The sequence below is a fragment of the Symphalangus syndactylus genome, chromosome 19, assembly GCF_028878055.3.
Source record: "Symphalangus syndactylus isolate Jambi chromosome 19, NHGRI_mSymSyn1-v2.1_pri, whole genome shotgun sequence".
In the NCBI taxonomy this organism is placed as follows: Eukaryota; Metazoa; Chordata; class Mammalia; order Primates; family Hylobatidae; genus Symphalangus; species Symphalangus syndactylus.
Window position 1 is genome coordinate 48852150 of NC_072434.2, and position 20202 is coordinate 48872351.

The 20202-nt window shown below is 42.3% G+C and overlaps 1 protein-coding gene across 2 annotated transcripts in view; it reads right to left on the reverse strand.

Annotated features, from left to right (window-relative positions):
• ROR1 (receptor tyrosine kinase like orphan receptor 1) overlaps nucleotides 1–20202 on the reverse strand; it is a 410747-nt gene that overhangs the window by 361182 nt on the left and 29363 nt on the right. The window contains exon 1 of one of the 2 annotated variants that reach the window (XM_055234119.2): nucleotides 7055–7173. The exons of the other annotated variant lie outside the window; for it this stretch is intronic. The gene's annotated coding sequence lies outside the window, so the exon portion shown is untranslated. Of the gene's footprint in view, nucleotides 1–7054; nucleotides 7174–20202 lie in introns of those variants that run through there. 2 annotated transcript variants of the gene reach the window in all.

Here is a 20202-nt window from a genome sequence, read left to right on the forward strand (position 1 = left end):
AAAAAGTAATATTTGTAGTTAACAGCAGCAATATCAAAAAACTTTCTAAGCGCTATCTTAAATTATAAACCTTATATCTATTAGGTCCTCCATACTCATTGAATGAATCAACATATAAATCGATGGATGGACAGGTGAGTGGGTAGATGAATGAGTGGGTGGATGGGAGGATTCAACATTTACTGGGGCTAACTGTGGACAAATTCCACAGCAAGTCCTGTCACGGATTGGGAGGGACCAAGGAAAGATCTGTCCTCGAGTCTCTGAGTAAGAAAATGGATATAAACCAGTAACTTGCAAAAGAAGAAATACAAATGACAAAAAACATTTTAAAAGATTTTTAACATCACCAGTAATCAAAAGTATATTAACTTGAATAACAATAATATTCCCTTTTTTAACCCAGAAAGTTATTTTTTTTAATGACAATACATGGCATCAGTTATGTGTAAAGAAAAAAACCACTTTATTTCCACAGAACACAGAGAGGGGAATACATTTCTGTAACCTTTATGGTAGCCACAATGATTGTGTAGATCAAAAGACTTTTACCTTTGACTCAATAATTCCACTTCAAAGGGTTATTGCCAAGAAAATAATCATGGATATGCACAAAAATTAACAGATAATCACAGCATTATTTATACTAACGAAACAGAGAGAGGAGTAATGCCCAACAATTCAACAATAGGGATTAAGAAAACTATGATGCAATCACACACAATGCTAAATTGTGTGATGATTAAAAATTGATGATTTGAGAACAGTGTATTTTGATATGGAAAGCTGTTCACAATAACACTGATAAGTGGGAGGAAAGCAAGTTATAAAATCAACTTGCAAGAGAATTAAACTCATTTTTTAAAATCAGATATTTACATGGAAAAAGTTTCTAATGATATAAGCTTAAATGAAAATAATTATTGTCTCAATTATTTTTCTTTTTACATCTTTGCTCTTTTCTCATTTTCTACAACAAACATCACATGTTTACCTTTTTAAATAATAAAAAGAATTAAAGATATCCTAATAAAATTGAGGACTTCAGGATGCTCCTACAAGTAGAATAAAGGAATAAAATCATTCATTAATTAATAATTAGTTGATTAATTAATGCAAGCAAACTAGGTTGTAAGCTCTTATGGGCAGAGACATACTCACTTGTTCAACAATATCTATTTTGCATCCACTATGTGCCAGACACTGTTACACATACTACAGTTTCATCAGCAAACAAAATAGGCAAATCGCTGCCTTCATGGAGATTCCATTCTAGTGTTTCACATGTCTCATAATCTCTGAACCCCCACATCAGCAAGCACAGTGCTGGGCACGTGGGACAGTCCTATATTCAAAATTAATGTTGGTTAATTTCTTAACAAAAGGATTCATCACGGCAAGCTTCCCAGTATATTTGCTAAATGCTTTTATCATCACAAGAAAATGTCTGCACCAAATATGGCTTTTCATGAAGCTGTCCAGTGTGCAAAGTAGAGTAAACCTGGAATACCAAAATCCCATATGAGAACACAGGTTTCTGGGGCAATTGTGACTCACTCCCCAGCCACTTGAGGAGAGAGGGGAGCTGTCAGATAATATTTCATGAATAGCTGGGCTTAAGTTACTGGAACCAGCTGGGACTTTTCTTAAGCTACATTTTCCTCCGGCCAAAATATCCTCACGGCTGAAGCTGCCTGTTCAGTATCATGCCACAGAGAAATGGGTCTTTCTGTTTTCCTCATAACTGCAGACGCTGCTTCTTTTTCAGGCTAGGGAAACCCACGGACCTGGTATTCAGCTTATGTAATAACTGGCTCCCTGCTGAGGTAAGCCACTAAGAGACCTGCACTCAATTTCAGAAGACAGATTTTTCTCCTTTTGGGCCAAAGTCGTTCATAAAGTATTGACTCAAAATAAGCACACACGGGTGCGCTCAGTTTCCCAGCAGTCCTGAATCACTGACACGTCAACTCTCTATGATTTTCTTCCAAATGCAGCAGTGAAAAGTGTTGGCAGTTTCCAATGGATACCAAATGCTATCAACCATCAACAATTGTAAGGGTCTTTGAAATTAAAACCACAAATGCCATCACAGGACTGTCAGGGAGAAGTCATTGAAAACTGAAGATGAAGGCAAGATGGTGGACTCGTTCTATGTTCAAATCTCACCATCAGAACTTCCTCTGTGGGTGAACCTGGGGTCAAGGAACTTGACTTTCTGAAGCTCATCAATGAAATAAGGATAATGATAGCAGGGTTAAATGTGAGAATTATGCAGAGCACCTTGCTTTAATCTAGGTACAATGTGAATACTTAATTCACGGTAGTTCTGGTGCTTCCTCCCCCCAGCATAATCTTGAGAATAAAAAGGGCTGTGTGGATGGAAAGTGAACACAAAAAATCTTTCCCTTTTCCTTGCTCCCAGAGGCTCCTTATGGAGCACTAACAAGCACAGCTTGTTACAAGAGAAGCCTGTAACAGAGATAGCATATTCCACCACAATTGCTGGAAGGGCTTACGTGTCAGAGATTTGAATTCAAGTCCCATCTCTGCCACTTCCTAGCTGCACCACCTCACACAGGTTATTGAACTTCTCCATTCCTCATCTGTTTTCTCCATCTGCACAATAGCAGTAAAAACAATACTTATCTCTAAGGCTCGTTATAAGGATGATGTGAGAAAAAGACTTATAAAGTCCTAACACTATCACTACACAACCACTCAAGGTAGAGGATGCATGTAGAACCTTACCTGACCTTTGAATTTCACTGTCAACCCTTGGTATGTTCATTCTTGTATCCACATCCCCCAAGGCCATAAAAGAACTAATTCCAGCTAAACTCAAAATTCACATCAGACCTGAATCTGCATATAGCAGAAATGATTGCAAGGTAGCAGAGAAAAAAAAGAAGGCAAAATCCACTCTTTTCAGGTGCTAGACTAGGATTTCAGTTCTACTGGGGCATTTTCCTTCTAATCTCCCAACAGTCCTCCATAAACTAAAAGCAAAACAAAACAAAGAATGAAAGCCTTCTACAGTGCAATCACAACTTCAGTTCCCAAAATCCACCTTGTTGAACACTGTTCTTTGTGGCCTGCAGCAGTACAGGGGGGTAGATTTCATGAAACAACCAAACAAGTGTGTAGAAAATGCAGACAGATTGCAGGGGTTGCAGGAGGACAGGGAGAGCCACCAAACCTCATGACATGCCTTGTGGAGATCACTAAAACATTACAATGGCTTCAAACGTGTTACCCAGCTTAGCAATTCCACCCTTGGTCCTTGCCAACTTGAGCTTCAACCAAAATGATATCTGATATTTTGATATCTTATCAATGACATTTTACTGAACAATTTGGAACTTTTGGCTCAACAAGTTAACCACCTTTGCCTTATTAAAAGAAAGAAGAGTTTTGGGTTTCAACCATGCTTCTTGATGCCTGCATGGTGTTCCATGGTGATATTTGTAAAATACTTTCAGAACTGGACCATTTTACGCATCCAAATCCTACTCAGGCTTCAAGGTGTACCTCAGTTTCCCCACTTCCTACTTCTAAGAGATATCTTTTATTGCCAAGTACTATGAACTACTATGTTAGGAGATTTACGTACATTATGTAAACTTTATCCTTACAATAAGACTATGATGTAGGTATTAATAATCCCACTTTATGATGAAACTTAATAACCAAAGAGGCTAATTTGTACAGCTACTGATTGACAGTGCTGGTATTCGAAGGAAACTTTAAGTTCCAGGCATTTTTTATTCCTCCTATCAACTATTTCAACCAACAGGTATTTTTTTCTCTCTACTGCCTTTCTCTAACAATTCCTATCTATGCCATGTCCTCAGTTTTCAGCAACATCCTCTTCATGGTCTCCTGAAGAATAGTACATTTTCTCATGGAAAGAACTCTATCCATACCTTTTTTCCATCTCCCTCACAACAATAACTGCTGCAGGGATGCCAAGAGTTTAAGAAGCTTATGTGACTTGCTCAAGATCACACTCAACAAGGAAGCAGGTTCAAGCATAAACACACCAAAAAGCACCCATTGTTTTTCAAGTTTCATCCCTTACAAAAGGTATGTACCTGCCCTCATAAGTCAGTGCCTACAGAAACCATCTTCTTCCCCAGGAAGAAAAGATGTCACTTGTATAGGTCTAAGGAGGCCACAGATGATCCTGCCATAAAAAGAAAACACCATTAACCAATTGATGACTCAAAGGTAAGTGTTTGGATTTTCTTCTAAGCTGGAGAAGATGTGAATCAGTCATGAGAAACTCCAAAAGCCACAGAAACTTTCTATGTCACTCTGGGGAGAGCAGAACGTCTCCCCATCCCCTGGAGACTGTCTGACAAGGATCCTTAGATGAATGAGGTCTAGTCCCAGAGAATCTCTACAAGGTTTTGGTAGCCTTCAATTTCCGGGGCTTTAGCAATTTTTCCTGATTAGTACTAACCTTCTAGGGCCTCCCACTGAGACCCTGGAACAGAAATATAGGGAAGCATAATTTGAAATGCAGAGAAATCACACCATAGTCTCTACACACCAGTCTCAAATCCCAGCTCAGAAATCAACCTCCCTAGGCTGTTTGCTCATCTGTAAATTAGGAATGTTGAAAGGATCAATGAGATAAGGTTACTAAAGCAGTCAGCATCATGGCTGGTGCATAGAAGACAGTAATAATAGGTTATACCTTATGTATTCACCATCAGCCTCATCATAATTATTTCTGTCAGATGCTTTATACATATACATATAGGGAGGGGGAAAATGTCCATTTGGGGCTCTACCTAAACATAAGAACAATTTTCTCTTTTTCCTAAAAAAAAGATTGTTCTAAGCACTGTACTTTCCCTCTGGTTTTCTGCATTACTTCCCACCAGGCCATTACCATCAATCAAAGGAACAGAAGCGCAGAGAGAAAAGATGTTCTAACAAATATAAATAGATCTTGGAGGTTAGATGGAGAAACAAGTGATAAAGTAAATAGAATAAAACAGCAATAGTAGAATCTAGGTGGTGTTCAACTTTTCAATCCGTCTGACATTTTTCATGATACAATATTTGTAGGAAAAAAATACATTTCTATACTCATTCTACCAAACAGCCAACACTGAAAGGCCTCTGCTAAAGAAAAACAGAGCTAATCTGGTAAGAAGCCCCTAGAAATAATTTCCCAAGATTCATGTTAGGCAAATTTTCAAAATTTTTGAAAACTCAGATCCTTTCCTTCCCTGGGCCCTTATTAGGGTATATGAGAAGAGTAAGAATCTTTCCAAGGAACAGAACTGGGTTCTAACCCCAGCTCAGATACTCACTGGCTGCAGATACTTTAATGTTTTTGCATCTCAGTAATCTCATCCTCAAACAGCAATAATAATACATATCTCACAGGGGTACTGTAAAGGCTGAACGTGCATATGTAAAGTGCCTCACTGATAACAGAGCCTCTGTAAATGCCCGCCATTATAACATTTCAGTTACTACAGTGGGCTCCGTAGAGACACTCTGCATTTCTCTATGGGCTTCAGAGGTGGGCTTCTCCCATGAGCTGTACTGCCAAGAGGGAGGAAGGCAGAAGAAGCACGAGGCTTAAACCAGGGTATCCCACAAACCAGCCAGCCCTGGCCTCCAAAACTCTCCCAGAGTCTAGAGCAAAATAACCCAAACAAATGAAATTGAGACAAGAAATCAGAATTCTGCCCTCCCTCTAACCCTTCTCTTGAGTGAGTCCCAGCAACTGCACTTTGATTTTGATTAGAAAGCTTGTTGTGCTTCCCTGTATCCTTGCAGCCCCCAAAGCCCCATCCTAAACAGGGATGGCCTCTTATTAAAGACAATTGTGCTTTAATCTATGTACCAGAGCATGCTAATGATACTGTACTGAGTTTTGGTCTTTTGCCAAAGAGCAAACAGTGCCAACATTTTGTAGACTTCCAACAGGAAATTAAATAACTGCCCTGCTGGAAATATGAACCAATTTATGGTGGTCAAACTTGAATCTTCCAAAACACCGGCGTGGTTTATGCATATCAAGCACTAGGAACAAACGTTTGAGGAAGGAGATGAGGACAATTTTAAGTTAAAGCTCAACAAAGTCTTCAAGAGAGGCTTTGAAAATAGTCTTTTCTCTCCCTCTGCCCTGGCTATACCCTTCTTGTAGATAAGAGACCACAGGGCGTTGACATCATGCTGCCCTGGGAAATATTAACTGCTGAAACCTCAGGCAGGGCAGCATTACAGCCACAAATTCAAAAGCACAAGCAGGCAGGAAATGCAAAACTCCAGTTTCCTCCCAGAAGACACATTCCACATTCTACCCACTGTGTTATAAAATACATATTTAGAAGGCATCCTATAGCATTAAAGCTTTCCTCTTATATATACAGAGAAGGGTAATGCTTTGAAAACTTTCTCTTAGAGCCTTCTCTTTGTTAAGCTCAGTGAGATCAGGGACGATGCCTATCTTTCCCCTCTGTTGTAGTCCAGTGCCCAGCACAGTGCCTGGCACACAGTAAGCACTCAATAAAGAGAGCTCCTTCTATTGTCATTATCACCACCATTTGCTGTACAATTACCAGGGGTGCAGGGCATTAGGCAGAACGTTCCAGGATGACAACTGAAAAAACACACCCCTGCCGTCCACACAGACCTACGGTACAAAGTAGCAATGAAAACACCTACCATGGATTGAGCATCTGCAAGGTACTATGCAGGGTGCAAGGGGTTTTTCTTACATAAGCACATGCAACCCTTACAAAAAGCCCATAAAACAGGTGCTCTTATTCTCATCTTACAAATGAAGACATGGCTGCTCAAGGAGGTCTTCACAAGGTTGGTAAGACAAAGGCAGCACTTGAGCCTATCTCTTCTCCCTCAACAACTTCGAGGTATGTACCATTAGCCCATATACTGCAGACAAAGAAACCGAGGCTAAAGAAACCCATGCTGGTGAAACTCATTAAATCACTCTATTAGTCCATTTTCACACTGCTGATAAAGACACACCGAAGACTGGGAAGAAAAAGAGGTTTAATGGACTTACAGTTCCAAATGGCTGGGGAGGCCTCACAATTATGGCAGAAGGCAAAGAGGAGCAAGTCACATCTCACATGGATGGCAGCAGGCAAACAGAGAGAGAGCTTGTGCAGGGAAACTCCCATTTTTAAAACCATCACATCTCATGACACTCACTGTCATGAGAACAGCATGGGAAAGACCCACCCCTATGATTTAATTATCTCCCACTGGGTCTCTCCCACAACACGTGGGAGTTATGGGAGCTACCAGATGAGATTTGGGTGGGGACACAGAGCCAAACCATATCAATCACTCTCCTCAGACCACAACTCCTGAATCCACTTGAAGGCCCACTCTCCTTCAAGGCGCTAGTAACACATTTCTCTGGTGATGGAACTGGTTTAAATAACTACATGAGCTAAAGGGTGGGAAGACTGTCTAGTGGCCACCAGTGGGCACACAGCAAATGTTTGGTTGCGGTTAAAATAATGAATAAAGTGCAGCCTGTGGCCAGCTTCCAAAAGGGACTGCCACTGTATGTTCTGCGTGATTCCAAGATGGGTCATCATCACTCTCCTTGGGTTCTGGTCACAGATGTGGCAGCCCCCACTACCCCAGGCAAGTGACTGCAATGCATTTCCCCAATCCCCAGAGGGTCCAGCTGAGGAAGTCCCGGAAGTTTTCTAAGTGGGCAGGTCCCCCACCCCAGGACTGTATCAGTAGGTCCTGGGCAGGACCTGGGTATGTGTAATTCACGGCAGTTCCCCACATGATTCCATACTCACCCCTGAACAAGAACCACTGGGATGGGGTCTCTCAAATTCACCCACACAATTAGAAAAGCTCCCACAGATCCATCATCACCACAGGAGAGAGCTCTGAAATCACCTTGCCAACTGATAGAGTAAGTTCATAAAAGGAGCTGTTTTGAAAGGTTAAAGCATTTCACCACTGAAGGGTGGTATTAATATTATTATTGGTTTTATCTTCATACACAAGCAAGTATATTATTAGACCCAAAGATTCTTCTGGTTTCCTTTCATGAGTACTCAAAAAAAAAAAAAAAAAAAAGAAAGAAAAGAAAAAAAAAAAAAAAATCCAGTCCTGTGTTCCACAGCAAGTTAATATATAAGGGCAGGCATTCTTTCCTTAATACAAAATTATAGTCCACCACCCAGAAACAAAAAGACAACCAAACTTCAAAAACAACAGAATTGCTTATCCAAAAATGTATATTTGAAGACTTAATGCTCTCAGATTAGCATAATTACTGGTATCCCTCTGGTTCTGCTTTTCTCCATATCCAAAAAGTCTTCATTGCTCGGAGACTCTCACCAACATTAATTAAAGAAATGGGCAAAACTATAGAATGACTGGGGGAACTAGGGCTGTTGAGGGAGGGTCAGGTAGTCTCAGGCTAGCCAAAAGACCAACCACAAATCATAGCACATTTGCAAAAACAAACAGAGGCAGTAATAATACCCCAGTGCCCTTTTTTTCCAAAGAGATCAAAGCTATAGGCAAAAAGTGAAGGCAATTCAGTGAAAGGAAAAAGGCTGGCAGGACAGAACTGGGCAAAGCAGGTTCAAACTCCTAGGGGAATAGGAGGGAATTGAGGGGAAGAGAGACACTCCACCAGAAGTACTAAGAGGCTATGAAAACCACTGGCCACTGTCCTGGTCCCTTAAGCCAGGGTCTCCTACTGGTCCATGGCCTGTTAGGAACCTGGCTGCACAGCAGGAGGTGAGCTGTGGGCAAGTGAGCGAAGCTTCATCTGTATTTACAGCTGCTCCCCCTCACTTGCATTACCGCCTGAGCTCCACCTCCTGTCAGATCAGTGGTGGTATTAGATTCTCATAGGAGCAAACCCTGTTGTGAACTGCATATGCGAGGGATCTAAGTTGGGTGCTCCTTATGAGAGTCTAATGCCTGATGATCTGGCACTGTCTCCCATCACCCCCAGATGGGACCATCTAGTTGCAGGAAAACAAGCTCAGGGCTCCCACTGATTCTACATTATTGTGAGTTATATAATTATTTCATTATATATTACAATGTAATAATAACAGAAATAAAGTGCACAATAAATGTAATATGCTTGAATCATCTCCAAACCACCACCCCCACCCCATCGGTGGAAGAAATACCTTCTACAAAACTGGTCCCTGGTGCTAAAAAGGTTGGGGACCACTGCCTTAGGCAGCCTGAATAGCTGCATTAAGAGAGGTGCCTGAAATGATATGCAGCAAATCAAGAAACGAGTATGTGCAATAACTGGGGAAGCTGTTTCAAGGAGTTGCTCCAGTCTGAGATTTTGATGAACGACTTTGCTTTTCTGGTTGCCAGAGGGTGCAGAAGGTGCCCAGAGAGAGTTCCAGGCCAACTTCTTCCATGGAAACAAAAGCAGAAGGGCATTTCTGACCCTGGCCTGACTCAAACAGGCCCCAGAGCAGCTGCCTGACTCCTAAAAGCTAAAATATACACAGAAACTGTTTGGATGTTGCTACCTCAGTAATCCAAAACAGCATGCAAAATAATAGGTCAGATGTAAAACACAAAGGAGATAAACAACAAATTGGCAACAGAAGAAGCAGATAGGGGAAAAAATTCTGAGTCAGAGCCACATGGACTGTGCAAGTTTCACTGAAAAGCTAAGCATGTGAGCTTACACCAACCCACAGACCAGCAACTAAGTAGGAAGAAAAAATAGCTCATGACCTTATGTGACTATATTTTCCAGAGTGAAAGAAACAAATATGACTTCTATCTAAAGCAATAAATATGTTTCTCTTTGTCTTTGTTGGACATTTCCACCCTCAATATAAATGTGGGTCTCAATCAATGCCCTTAGACAGAGAGAAGTCCATCTGATCATCATGCTAGTTTTCAATGGGCCATTCACTCAGCCGCAACGCTTTGGGGTCCACAGCATAATTCCACAAATGTTCATTGAGCATCTACTCAGTTCCAGCCCTGTGCTAGGTAGGCACCATAAGGGGTACAAAGAAGTGGGCAGGGTACCAGTGCTCTTCTAGTGCTTACACTATAATAGGTAAGGGCACACATTCACGTAAAACCAAGTATACTGGAAGGCAATATGTGTGAAATGCTAGAAGGCACTCATTCATTCATTCAATCAATATTTATTGAATGTCTGCTATGTGCTAGGTACCCAGTTCTGAGTGATGTGCGGAATTGGTGGAAGGTTTCTGGGAGAAGGCAGCATTTGAATGTGTGTTACCACTACATACACCATTGCTAAACAAATGAAAATTCTACAAATCCCTAAAACTTACCTATTTTGTTTTTCCCAAAGAAAACATGCTCCCCCATTTAGTTTTTTCCATGAAGCACACTGAGCTGAACCTTAAGGAAGAGAATTTTTTAAAGTACACTTCTAATGATGAGTAACTTCACAGTTTTCTAAATCTATAAATGGTTTAAAAGGTTTGATAACCAACTCTTTTTTTTTGCCATTTGTTTCTATCTTGAGGACCCCTCTCCAAAATTGATATCTGTCTCCTTTATTTAAAAAAGTGGTGGGAAGTGGCCGGGCGCGGTGGCTCACGCTTGTAATCCCAGCACTTTGGGAGGCCGAGGCGGGTGGATCACGAGGTCAGGAGATCGAGACCACGGTGAAACCCCATCTCTACTAAAAATACAAAAAATTAGCCAGGCGTGGTGGCGGCTGCCTGTAGTCCCAGCTACTCAGAGAGGCTGAGGCAGGAGAATGGCGTGAACCCGGGAGGCGGAGAGCTTGCAGTGAGCCGAGATCGCGCCACTGCACTCCAACCTGGGTGAAAGAGCCAGACTCCGTCTCAAAAAAAAAAAAAAAATGTGGTGGGAAGCACCTAACAGCACTCAGAAGCAATGGGGCATGGTGGGAAGCCTTTAGAACTAGACACCCTGGAGTTGGACCCTGTGCTCAATGCCTTACCAGCTCTGTGACCTCAGCAAGTAACTCAGCCTCTCTGGGCTCAGCTCCTTCATCTATAAACTAGGATCAATAATTCCTCCCTCACAGTGGGTGGCTGTGAGGACTAAAAGAGGTAATAAAAATAAAGATCTTAATAAAGTGCTCAACACATATAAAGCTTCATAGATGGTAGTTATATTTTTAATAGCATTTTAAACACTCAAAGTTGTATTACGGGAAATAATCCTCTTAAGTACCGCCTGTTTCATAGGTAGCACTGTTCTTATTTTATTTAAAGGGAAACTGGAACCTGAAGTGTGTCATAAAAAGTTTGCTATCAAATTACATATTCAACAAATTCCAATGTCCTGCCCATTCATTCATTCATCCATTCATTCATTCATTCAATCAAAACTTACTGAATACCTTCAATGTCCCCAGACCTCCTGGAGTTTATGATCTAGGACAGGGGTTAGTTAGCAAAATCCTTCTGTAAAGGGCTAGCTAGTAAATATTTTGACCTTTGCAGGCCATATGGTCTCTGTTACAACTACTCAACTCTGACATGGTTGCATGGAAGCAGTCACAGGTGATATGTAAATGCATGTGGGAGAATGTGTTCCAACAAAACTTTATTTATAAAAACAGGCCCCAGGCCAAATTTGGCCTGCAGGCCTTAGTTAGCGAACTCCAGCACTTTGGGAAGCTGAGGCAGACAGATCACGAGGTCAGGAGTTCGAGACCAGCCTGGCCAACGTGGTGAAATCCTGTCTCTACTAAAGATACAAAAAATTAGCCGGGCATGGCAGCACATGCCGGTAATCCCAGCTACTGGAGAGGCTGAGGCAGGAGAATCGCTTGAACCCAGGAGATGGAGGTTGCAGTGAGCTGAGATCACACCATTGGACTGCAGCCTGGGCGACACGGCGAGACTGTCTCAAAAAAAAAAAAAAAAAAACACCTCTGGTTTTATTTCCCAAAAGCCTTCTTCAGCTTATTGGACTTGATCCCAACCTGGACCTAAGGACACAGAGCCCAAGGTGAGGCAGCACTTCTCACACCCACTGCCTGAGCCACCCAGAACTTTCTAGATCATATGCACTCACTGAGTATACAGGGAAAGCTCAAAACAGGCCAGAAAGGGGAGTGGATCCTTAGATTATCAATGTCACAAGAAACACTGAGTCTCTGAATGTTTTTACCTCACAGATGAGGAGACAGAAAGAAGTACCATTCTATGTTCACCAGGGAACTAGCAGAACCATGCTTCCAGCTAACCACACCTCCAGTCCCAAAGGCCAGGGTGCTTCCTGCTACATCTCAGTGTAGGAAAGAGAAAAAAAGACGATGGAGTGATGGGTTTCTCTATAAGGTCTACCAAAATCAGCTGCCCACAGAAGCTTGCAACATTTTGGCACAAGGACAGGCTACTAGTCTCTCCTTGGCCAAGTGGGGTTTGTGACAACTCACTCCCCTGACAAAATACAAAATTTTGATCTCAAAAGTAACATAAACAGCTGGACCAATTCGTCATAATCAGCTGCCTATGTGACAATTTTAGGGACACTGATCATTAACTCCTCTCCAATCAGGGGCTGTCCAGCACAGGCAGCTCAGCTCCTGGACGCTCCGAGTCTGAGCTTTTCAGGCACTGCTCGAAACTGTGTGAAAAATGTTTCTTTCTCTGTGTGTGCAGCCTACTTTAAAGGAAAAGGTGCTCAGAGCACACAATTATAAACAGATGAGTATGAACTTAATGTTTTGCCACTCTCCTTACTCCACATTCATCCAAGTTAAAGCAAATTATATATTAACCTCAATCCCACAGTTTTCTACAGTTGGTTGGGTCTGTATCCTCTCACTACTTCCTGTCTCTCTTACGGTCAGTTTCCAGGCAAAATTCAGGTCTTTGATGTCCTTGCAGAACCTGGGGGAGACCAGATAGTCCATGTGAGTTCCTGGGGTCCACATTCAGGTTCTGGTCTTTTCAGCAAGCATGTCTTTCTTTACTGTTTGTAGTTACTTTCCTACAGAGAAGTTCTTTACTTCCTAAAAGATTAAGTTTAGATCTGTAGACTAGCAAGCATATCAGGCCATTTGCAATCCAGTATTATTTCCCAAAATAGCCTCCATGGGCCTCCCAAAACCCGTGTTCCAGCTAAATGAGCCATCCCCTAGAGGCATCATGTTTCACACCTCCATGCCTTTGCATACGTGGATACCTCCACCTGGTCTGCCCTTTCCTCCCTTCTTCCTGGCAATCACCTTCAAGATCCTTCAGTATCCAGCTCAAATACCATCTTTTCTGTGATGGCTTCTCTAATCTCCTCAGGACAGTTCATCTGTTCCTCTTCTCTAAAACCGCAAGCCTTTACACCACTTAATGGCATTACATTACATTATTTAGATTATATGTGTGTTTCCCCCTCCTGCCTAGCAGTTCATTAAAGGCTGAAGTTTGTCTGTTCATCTCCAGAACTCAACACTCGTTCTGGACACATAGTTAAGTAAAGAAATGATGCGTGCCTTCTACCGCTGTGTAATTCCCCAATGCACGTAAGAGATTCAGGGCTAGACAACTTGGAAGCCATCAACAAAAAAGAGGAAAGAGAACACCTTAGAATGTTCCCAAAAATATCTTTTGCCTCGTCTGGCTGTTTCCCAAGAAGCAACATTCCTCCCCCAAATCAACCCAAAGGCTTTGTGACCAAATCCATTCATTTGCCGATAATTTCCCAACACACCTATAAAATGAACATATGCACTAAATTCTCAAAATGGGTTTCTCATTTCTTATTTGAATACATTTTTCCTGAGCAGGACAATGTTTTTCCTTCCCTACACAAACACCTGGCCTTTAAACTCCATTGAACCTGGGCAAGCTGCCTGCATCCAGCCTGCTCGTTGCGTTGGAATCCAACGGTTGGCAACTTAAACCACTGATAAGTTCACTTTGTTTTATGAAATTTCTTTGGTAAAATGAGTTCCACAGTATTGAATTCCATGCACCTTCTTTGATCTTCTTGTGTGCCTTGCTTTAAGAAAATCCAAAACCTAAAATGTTAAATGTCCAACGTATTCTTGACTTTGGAAAGGTGTGGAAGATGATTTTTGTTTGCAAAGATTTTCTGACACAGATATTTTCAGGATCCCATACCCACTGCCTGAAGTGACATATATTCATGAGCAACTTTCTTTCTTTAATCAAAAGGAGAAACACTCAATTCTTAAAACTTGACCTTTCCATGGTCTCTCTGCTTAGATGCCACACTGGAAGTACACTCACGTTTGCTTAAGCGTCTTCCCTAGACAGAGAAAAGGACAATGCTTCAACTCTAGACTTCTTTGAAACTCTCCATTCCCCAGAGTAACAAGTACAATGTATATATGATACATAAGATGCTAATTTAAACCCAATTTGGAAGCAGGCTATGTATTTCAGACCCACTGTTTTGGAATCTCTTTAGAAATTAAATATACAGGCGCCAGGTACCTCCTATTGCTCTTCCAGGGAAACTTTTGTCTTGTTCTCCTGCTTTGTTCCCAGTACTCATCACAGACATTCTATATGGCATTCATTACTCTGTGGGGGACTCATCAGTTTATCTCTTCATCTCCCTCTTGATGGCAGAGAGCTCATTTATGGGATTCCCTGGTACCCAGCATTGCTGGTGCACAGAAGTGCTTAAGTATTTGCTGAGGGTTTCTGACTGCCCTGACACTACCTTTTCCATATCACCTACAAACTATGGGATTGCCATGCCTTGCCTAGAATTGGCTGTGGCCCCAAAGAAAGCATTTAAGACACTGAAGCACCAGGTGGCCTCAGCATCAACAACCATCCCATTGTAGACAGTTCCAAATGGCCATGAATCAAGTTGTGTGACAAGGTGACTACATCTAGCCCCAAGGTCCACGCTGATAATTATCTGTTCTTTTGAAAACATCTTGTCTTCCCAAAATCTGGTTCAACTCGGATAAGAAGTACATCTCTTCTTGGCAATACTCAAATTAGGTGGCTTATATTCTTTAAAAAAAAGCAACAAAAAAAAACACATAAATCAAAACTAATTTTCCTATATGTGACTGCTGACAGGTACTATAGATTGGTTCACTCATTCCTCCTTTTTCCTACCCCTTTTCTGCCTTCTTCATCTACAGTGATTGGAAAATAAAACTCACATCCACAGCCTCCTTGCAGCCAGAGAGATCCACATGACACATTTCTGGCCAGTGAAATATGGTGAAAGTCACTTGGGAAACCTCCTTTCTCAATATAGATGCATGTGCTGACCACTATTAAAGCTGCTCAATAATAAGGGAAGGCAGAAATTCATTTATCCATTTAACAGACATTTATCAATACCTCCTGAATTGATCAGAATACAGACTAGGCAGCTACAATAAGTGCCTTTTGTACCCAAAGGTAGAAAAGTTTAAACGAGATAGAAGTATATTTGTCTCTCATGTAAATCTTACTTTACAAATAAAAACAGTTCAGTTATTCAGTCTAAGGTCATGGCAACAGCTCAGCAAGGAAAAGGACCCAGGCTCCTTCCACTTTGTTGCTCTGCCATCCCAAAAGTGTGACCTTTATTCATATGGTCAAAGATGGAGCTGTGCTCTAGCCCAACAGAAGGAGAAAAAGGAGATGGCCCACTGCTTTCCTTTTAAAGCACAAGTTGGAAGTTGCAATTATCACCTCTGTTTATGTCTCTTTCACCAGAACCTCACATGACCATATTCAGCTGCAAGGAACGCTGGCAAACGTGCCCAGGTAAAGTTCCTGTTACTATTGGAGGAGGAGGAAGAAGAGGAAGAAAGAGAGGAAGAGTAGGAGTTGGAGGAAGAGGAAGAAAGAGAGAAGGAGAGGGAAAGCTACTATTCATACTATTACTACAACTACCACTAATAATAATAATATTGGGAAGAACAAGTAGCAGCCTCTGCCACACTTCAATATGCCAGGTACAGTGCTGGAGAGACATGAATAAATTTCAGTCCCTCCCCTCAAGAAGCTCAGTTATTACTATGAGCTGAAAAGTGTCCATGCATCTTTGTATCTCCAGAGACCAGCACAGATCCCTGCACTCTATTTACCAAATACTGATGCCAACCAGCAGCAACAATAAATATTCTGCCCCCCACCCCAGGACCAATATGCACCTGGTACTGAACTGTAACTTGAGAAACAACCATGCGGAGGGCATCATGCCTGCCTTCAGGAGTGCCCAGTCTACACAAGAAGACAAGATGGGACTTACACTTGGAGAGATGATATAACAAAAAATTGCAAAGCCCTGTGCCAAGTGAGGGAAATCTCTCTAAAGCCTGGAACAGCCAGAAATGGCTCTGGGTGAGGAAGAATGACATCATTTGGCTCATGTCAGCAGGACAGATCTTAGATGAGATGCTGGGGTATGTGAAGGCAGAGCAATGAAAAGACTGATGCTAGCACAAACTCAGAACATGTGAGAGTCCTGCTTCGCCCACCTGAGTGGAGGAAGGCATTGTCCCCTTCTCTCCTCAGACAGAAACTGTCCTAGGTAATCCTGGCTCACAGCAGCTGCTCCCCCAGAGAGACAGGCACTGAACCTTAACTTCCCAAACACAAACCAGCCACCCCCACCTTGCCCATCATTAGTGATTTCATGCTCCCAGTTAAAACAGCATTTCCGTAAAGCCATTTTCCCAGAAGTGGCAGAAGGGCAGAGATTAGCTGCAGGTTGCCATGGAGAGTCTCAGAAGACCATCTGTCCTGGCTGGTTTAGACTTTCATCTCCCTCGAGGTTATTTCTTAGGGTCAGGTGCTCTCAAAAGTCCCTCCCAGTTGTAAGATTCTGAGAAACTAAATTAGAACCGTGAGATCTAAAACCTCCTAGGACAAAACTGAGGAACACCTTGATCGCATTAAGGAATAAATCATTTATGCACAGAACCCCGTACCATGCCTGAAACATGACAGGCCCTCAAAAAAGAGTTGTTACCTCTTTTCTGCCTTCTTCATCTACAGTGGTTGGAAAATAAAACACATCCACAGCCTCCTTGCAGCCAGAGAGATCCACATGACACATTTCTGGCCAATGAAATACGGTGAAAGTCACCGTATTAGTTTGTTTTTGTTTCTTAATTATATTCATAGCCCATCTCAATCCAGGGAGACTCTGAAATGGCTTATGATACAACAAACAATATAGTCATAAGAATTTTTAAGTCAGGGCCTGTGAATCTGTCAAGATAAGGAAAGAAAACTTGAAAAACTGTACAAAGATACAAAGGTCACAATACTCTAAAATGGAAACTAACCCTGAGGTACAAATTTTCCTTGAGGCCAAAACGAAAACAAAAACAAAACACTAAATTATTTACAAAAATTAAATAGTCTGGGCAGGGCGCGGTGGCTCACACCTGTAATCCCAGCACTTTGGGAGGCCGGGGTGGGCGGATCACGAGGTCAGGAGATCGAGACCATCCTGGCTAACACAGTGAAACCCCGTCTCTACTAAAAATACAAACAATTAGCCAGGCGTGGTGGCGGGTACCTGTAGTCTCAGCTACTTGGAAGGCTGTGGCAGGAGAATGGCGTGAACCCGGGAGGCAGAGCTTGCAGTGAGCCGGGATTGTGCCACTGCACTCCAGCCTGGGCGACAGAGTGAGACTCCATCTCAAAAAAAAAAAAAGTAGTCTGACAGTCACAAACAAGCTAACAACAAAACCCCAGGAACTCAGTTCAGAATTCTGCAGAGCAGTACCCTTGTTCCAGGGGACTTGACCAGGCTATGTAACAAGTTAGGAGGAAGTCACAGGGCACAGGAGAGGGGTCCATGGATAATAAACTAAGGAGTTATTGAACTAAGCAAAGTAAAACGGATTTCTTTGTTGCAGGATTTTTCCAAAACTTCAATGTGCTCATTATAAATCTCCAAAAGGGCAATAAAATATGTCTTATACAGCCAAGGAGCATTTTTATTTATTTTTTGCGACAGGGTCTTGCTTTGTTGCCCAGGCTTGAGTGCAGTCATGCAATCATAGTGCACTGCAGCCTTGAACTCCTGGGCTCAAGCAGTCCTCCCACCTCAGCCTTCCTAGTAGCTGGGACTACAGGTGCATTCCACTGCACCAGGCTAATTTTTTAAATATATTTTATAGAGACAGGATCTTGCTATGTTGCCCAGGCTGGTCATGAACTCCTGTCCTTAAAAGATCCTCCTGCTTCCACCTTCCAAAGTGGCTGGGATTACAGGCATGAGCCACTGTACCCGACCTGTAATGAAGCATCTTATACTTTGGAATGCTTGGATCCCAAGTGGATAAATGGACAGTCACCGCTATAATTCTATTCTTATCACGACAAAACATGTCAAACTTCTACTCTTTACCAAGACATCATCTTTTTGTGCTTTTAAAAAAGATACAAGAACGGAGTTCTGCATCTTCCCCTCTTTCCTCTCTTACACTCTGGCTAGTTTCACTCCAGTTGATGCATTATGAGCAATCATTTATAAACTGCATTATACTTTTTTATAGTGCATTTTATACTTTCATAGATCTGCCCCCATCTTCTTTCTGTTGTCTACATGTTTCTGGAGGTAGGAAGGATCTATATTACCATCTCCATTTTAAAAGGATGAGAAAACAAATCCCACAGAGGCTGAGCTCCAAGGACACACTGAGCCAGTAGCTGACCTGATCCTGGGCCACAGGCTTTCCGACTCTGGGCTACACCCATGGCCGAGCCTGTCCCTCTCCCTCCTGGTCCCTTCCCCTCCCTGATCAGGTGCTGCTTTTATCTTATTGTGTGTCTGCAGGTGGGTGGCAATGCTGCTGACTCTTTTTTGGCTCCATTTGGGCCCTTTTCTTTCATCCACTAATTAAATCATGCACTTTTCTTACAGGGGAGCAGAATCTTCAAAAGAGGAAGGGCCGGGCGCGGTGGCTCACGCTTGTAATCCCAGCACTTTGGGAGGCCGAGGCGGGCGGATCATGAGGTCGACAGATCGAGACCACGGTGAAACCCCGTCTCTACTAAAAATACAAAAAAATTAGCCGGGCGTGGTGGCGGGCGCCTGTAGTCCCAGCTACTCGGAGAGGCTGAGGCAGGAGAATGGCGTGAACCCAGGAGGCGGAGCTTGCAGTGAGCCGAGATTGCGCCACTGCACTCCAGCCTGGGCGACAGAGCGAGACTCCGTCTCAAAAAAAAAAAAAAAAAAAAAAAAAAGAGGAAAAGTAACCCTCCCTTTCAGCGCATTCAGGGATTAAAGTTCATCTGGCTATGAAATACTCACCAGGGACTAAATGCATTACTGAGAGGCAACTGCTGAAAGCCAGTGACACATTAATATGAAAATGTGAAGAGCAAGTGACAAGATCTCAGGCTCTAGCATTCCCAAGGTGGGGTCAAACAGCCCAATGGCACCTCAGGGGACATTCTGATTCAGGAGCCTAGAGATGGCATCCTCCGCTGCAGTGACCTTAACAAGAAACTGGAACAAAAATGGGGTCTCTTCTTATGTAGGGGAGAGTTTGCAGCTAGGCCACAACCATTCCCCTCTGCACTGAGATAAGCCCAGCCCCAAGCTTGTAGAAAAAGCAGCCCTGCACATGTATACCTATGTAACAAACCTGCACATTCTGCACATGTATCCCAGAACTTAAAGTATAATTAAAAATAAATAAAGAACAGTAAAAAATTAAAATAAAAAGGGTCCTTAAACAGATGTCCACGCTCATCCACATTCATACATCTTCACTGGGGTTCTTCACTGTAGAGTTCTAGGAAGGAGGCTTTACAAATAACAGAACATCTATTCAAGCACTAGGCTTTTATTTAATTCGAAATAAGTATAGATTCAGAGGTAGTTGTGAAAATAGCACAGAGAGGTCTCATGTACCCGTCATCCAGTTTTGCCCTCTGGTAACATCTTCTATAACACTAATACAATAGAAAAATCAGGAAATCAGCATTGGTACAACCATAGGCCTTACTCAGATTGGACCAGCTTGACATGCACTCATGTGTGTTTGTGTGTGTGTGCATTCTGTGCAATTTTATCACACACAGGTTCATGTAACCACCATTACAATTACAATACAGGACTGTTCCACCACCACACAGTTGCCTCATGATCCTCCTTCACAGCCACAGTCATCCCCCTCCCAGGACGCCCCCCTCCTGAGTCCCTAACCCTGGCAACAACTAATCTGTTCTCTATTTCTTCGATTTTGTTATTTTGGAAATGTTCTATAAATACAACCTT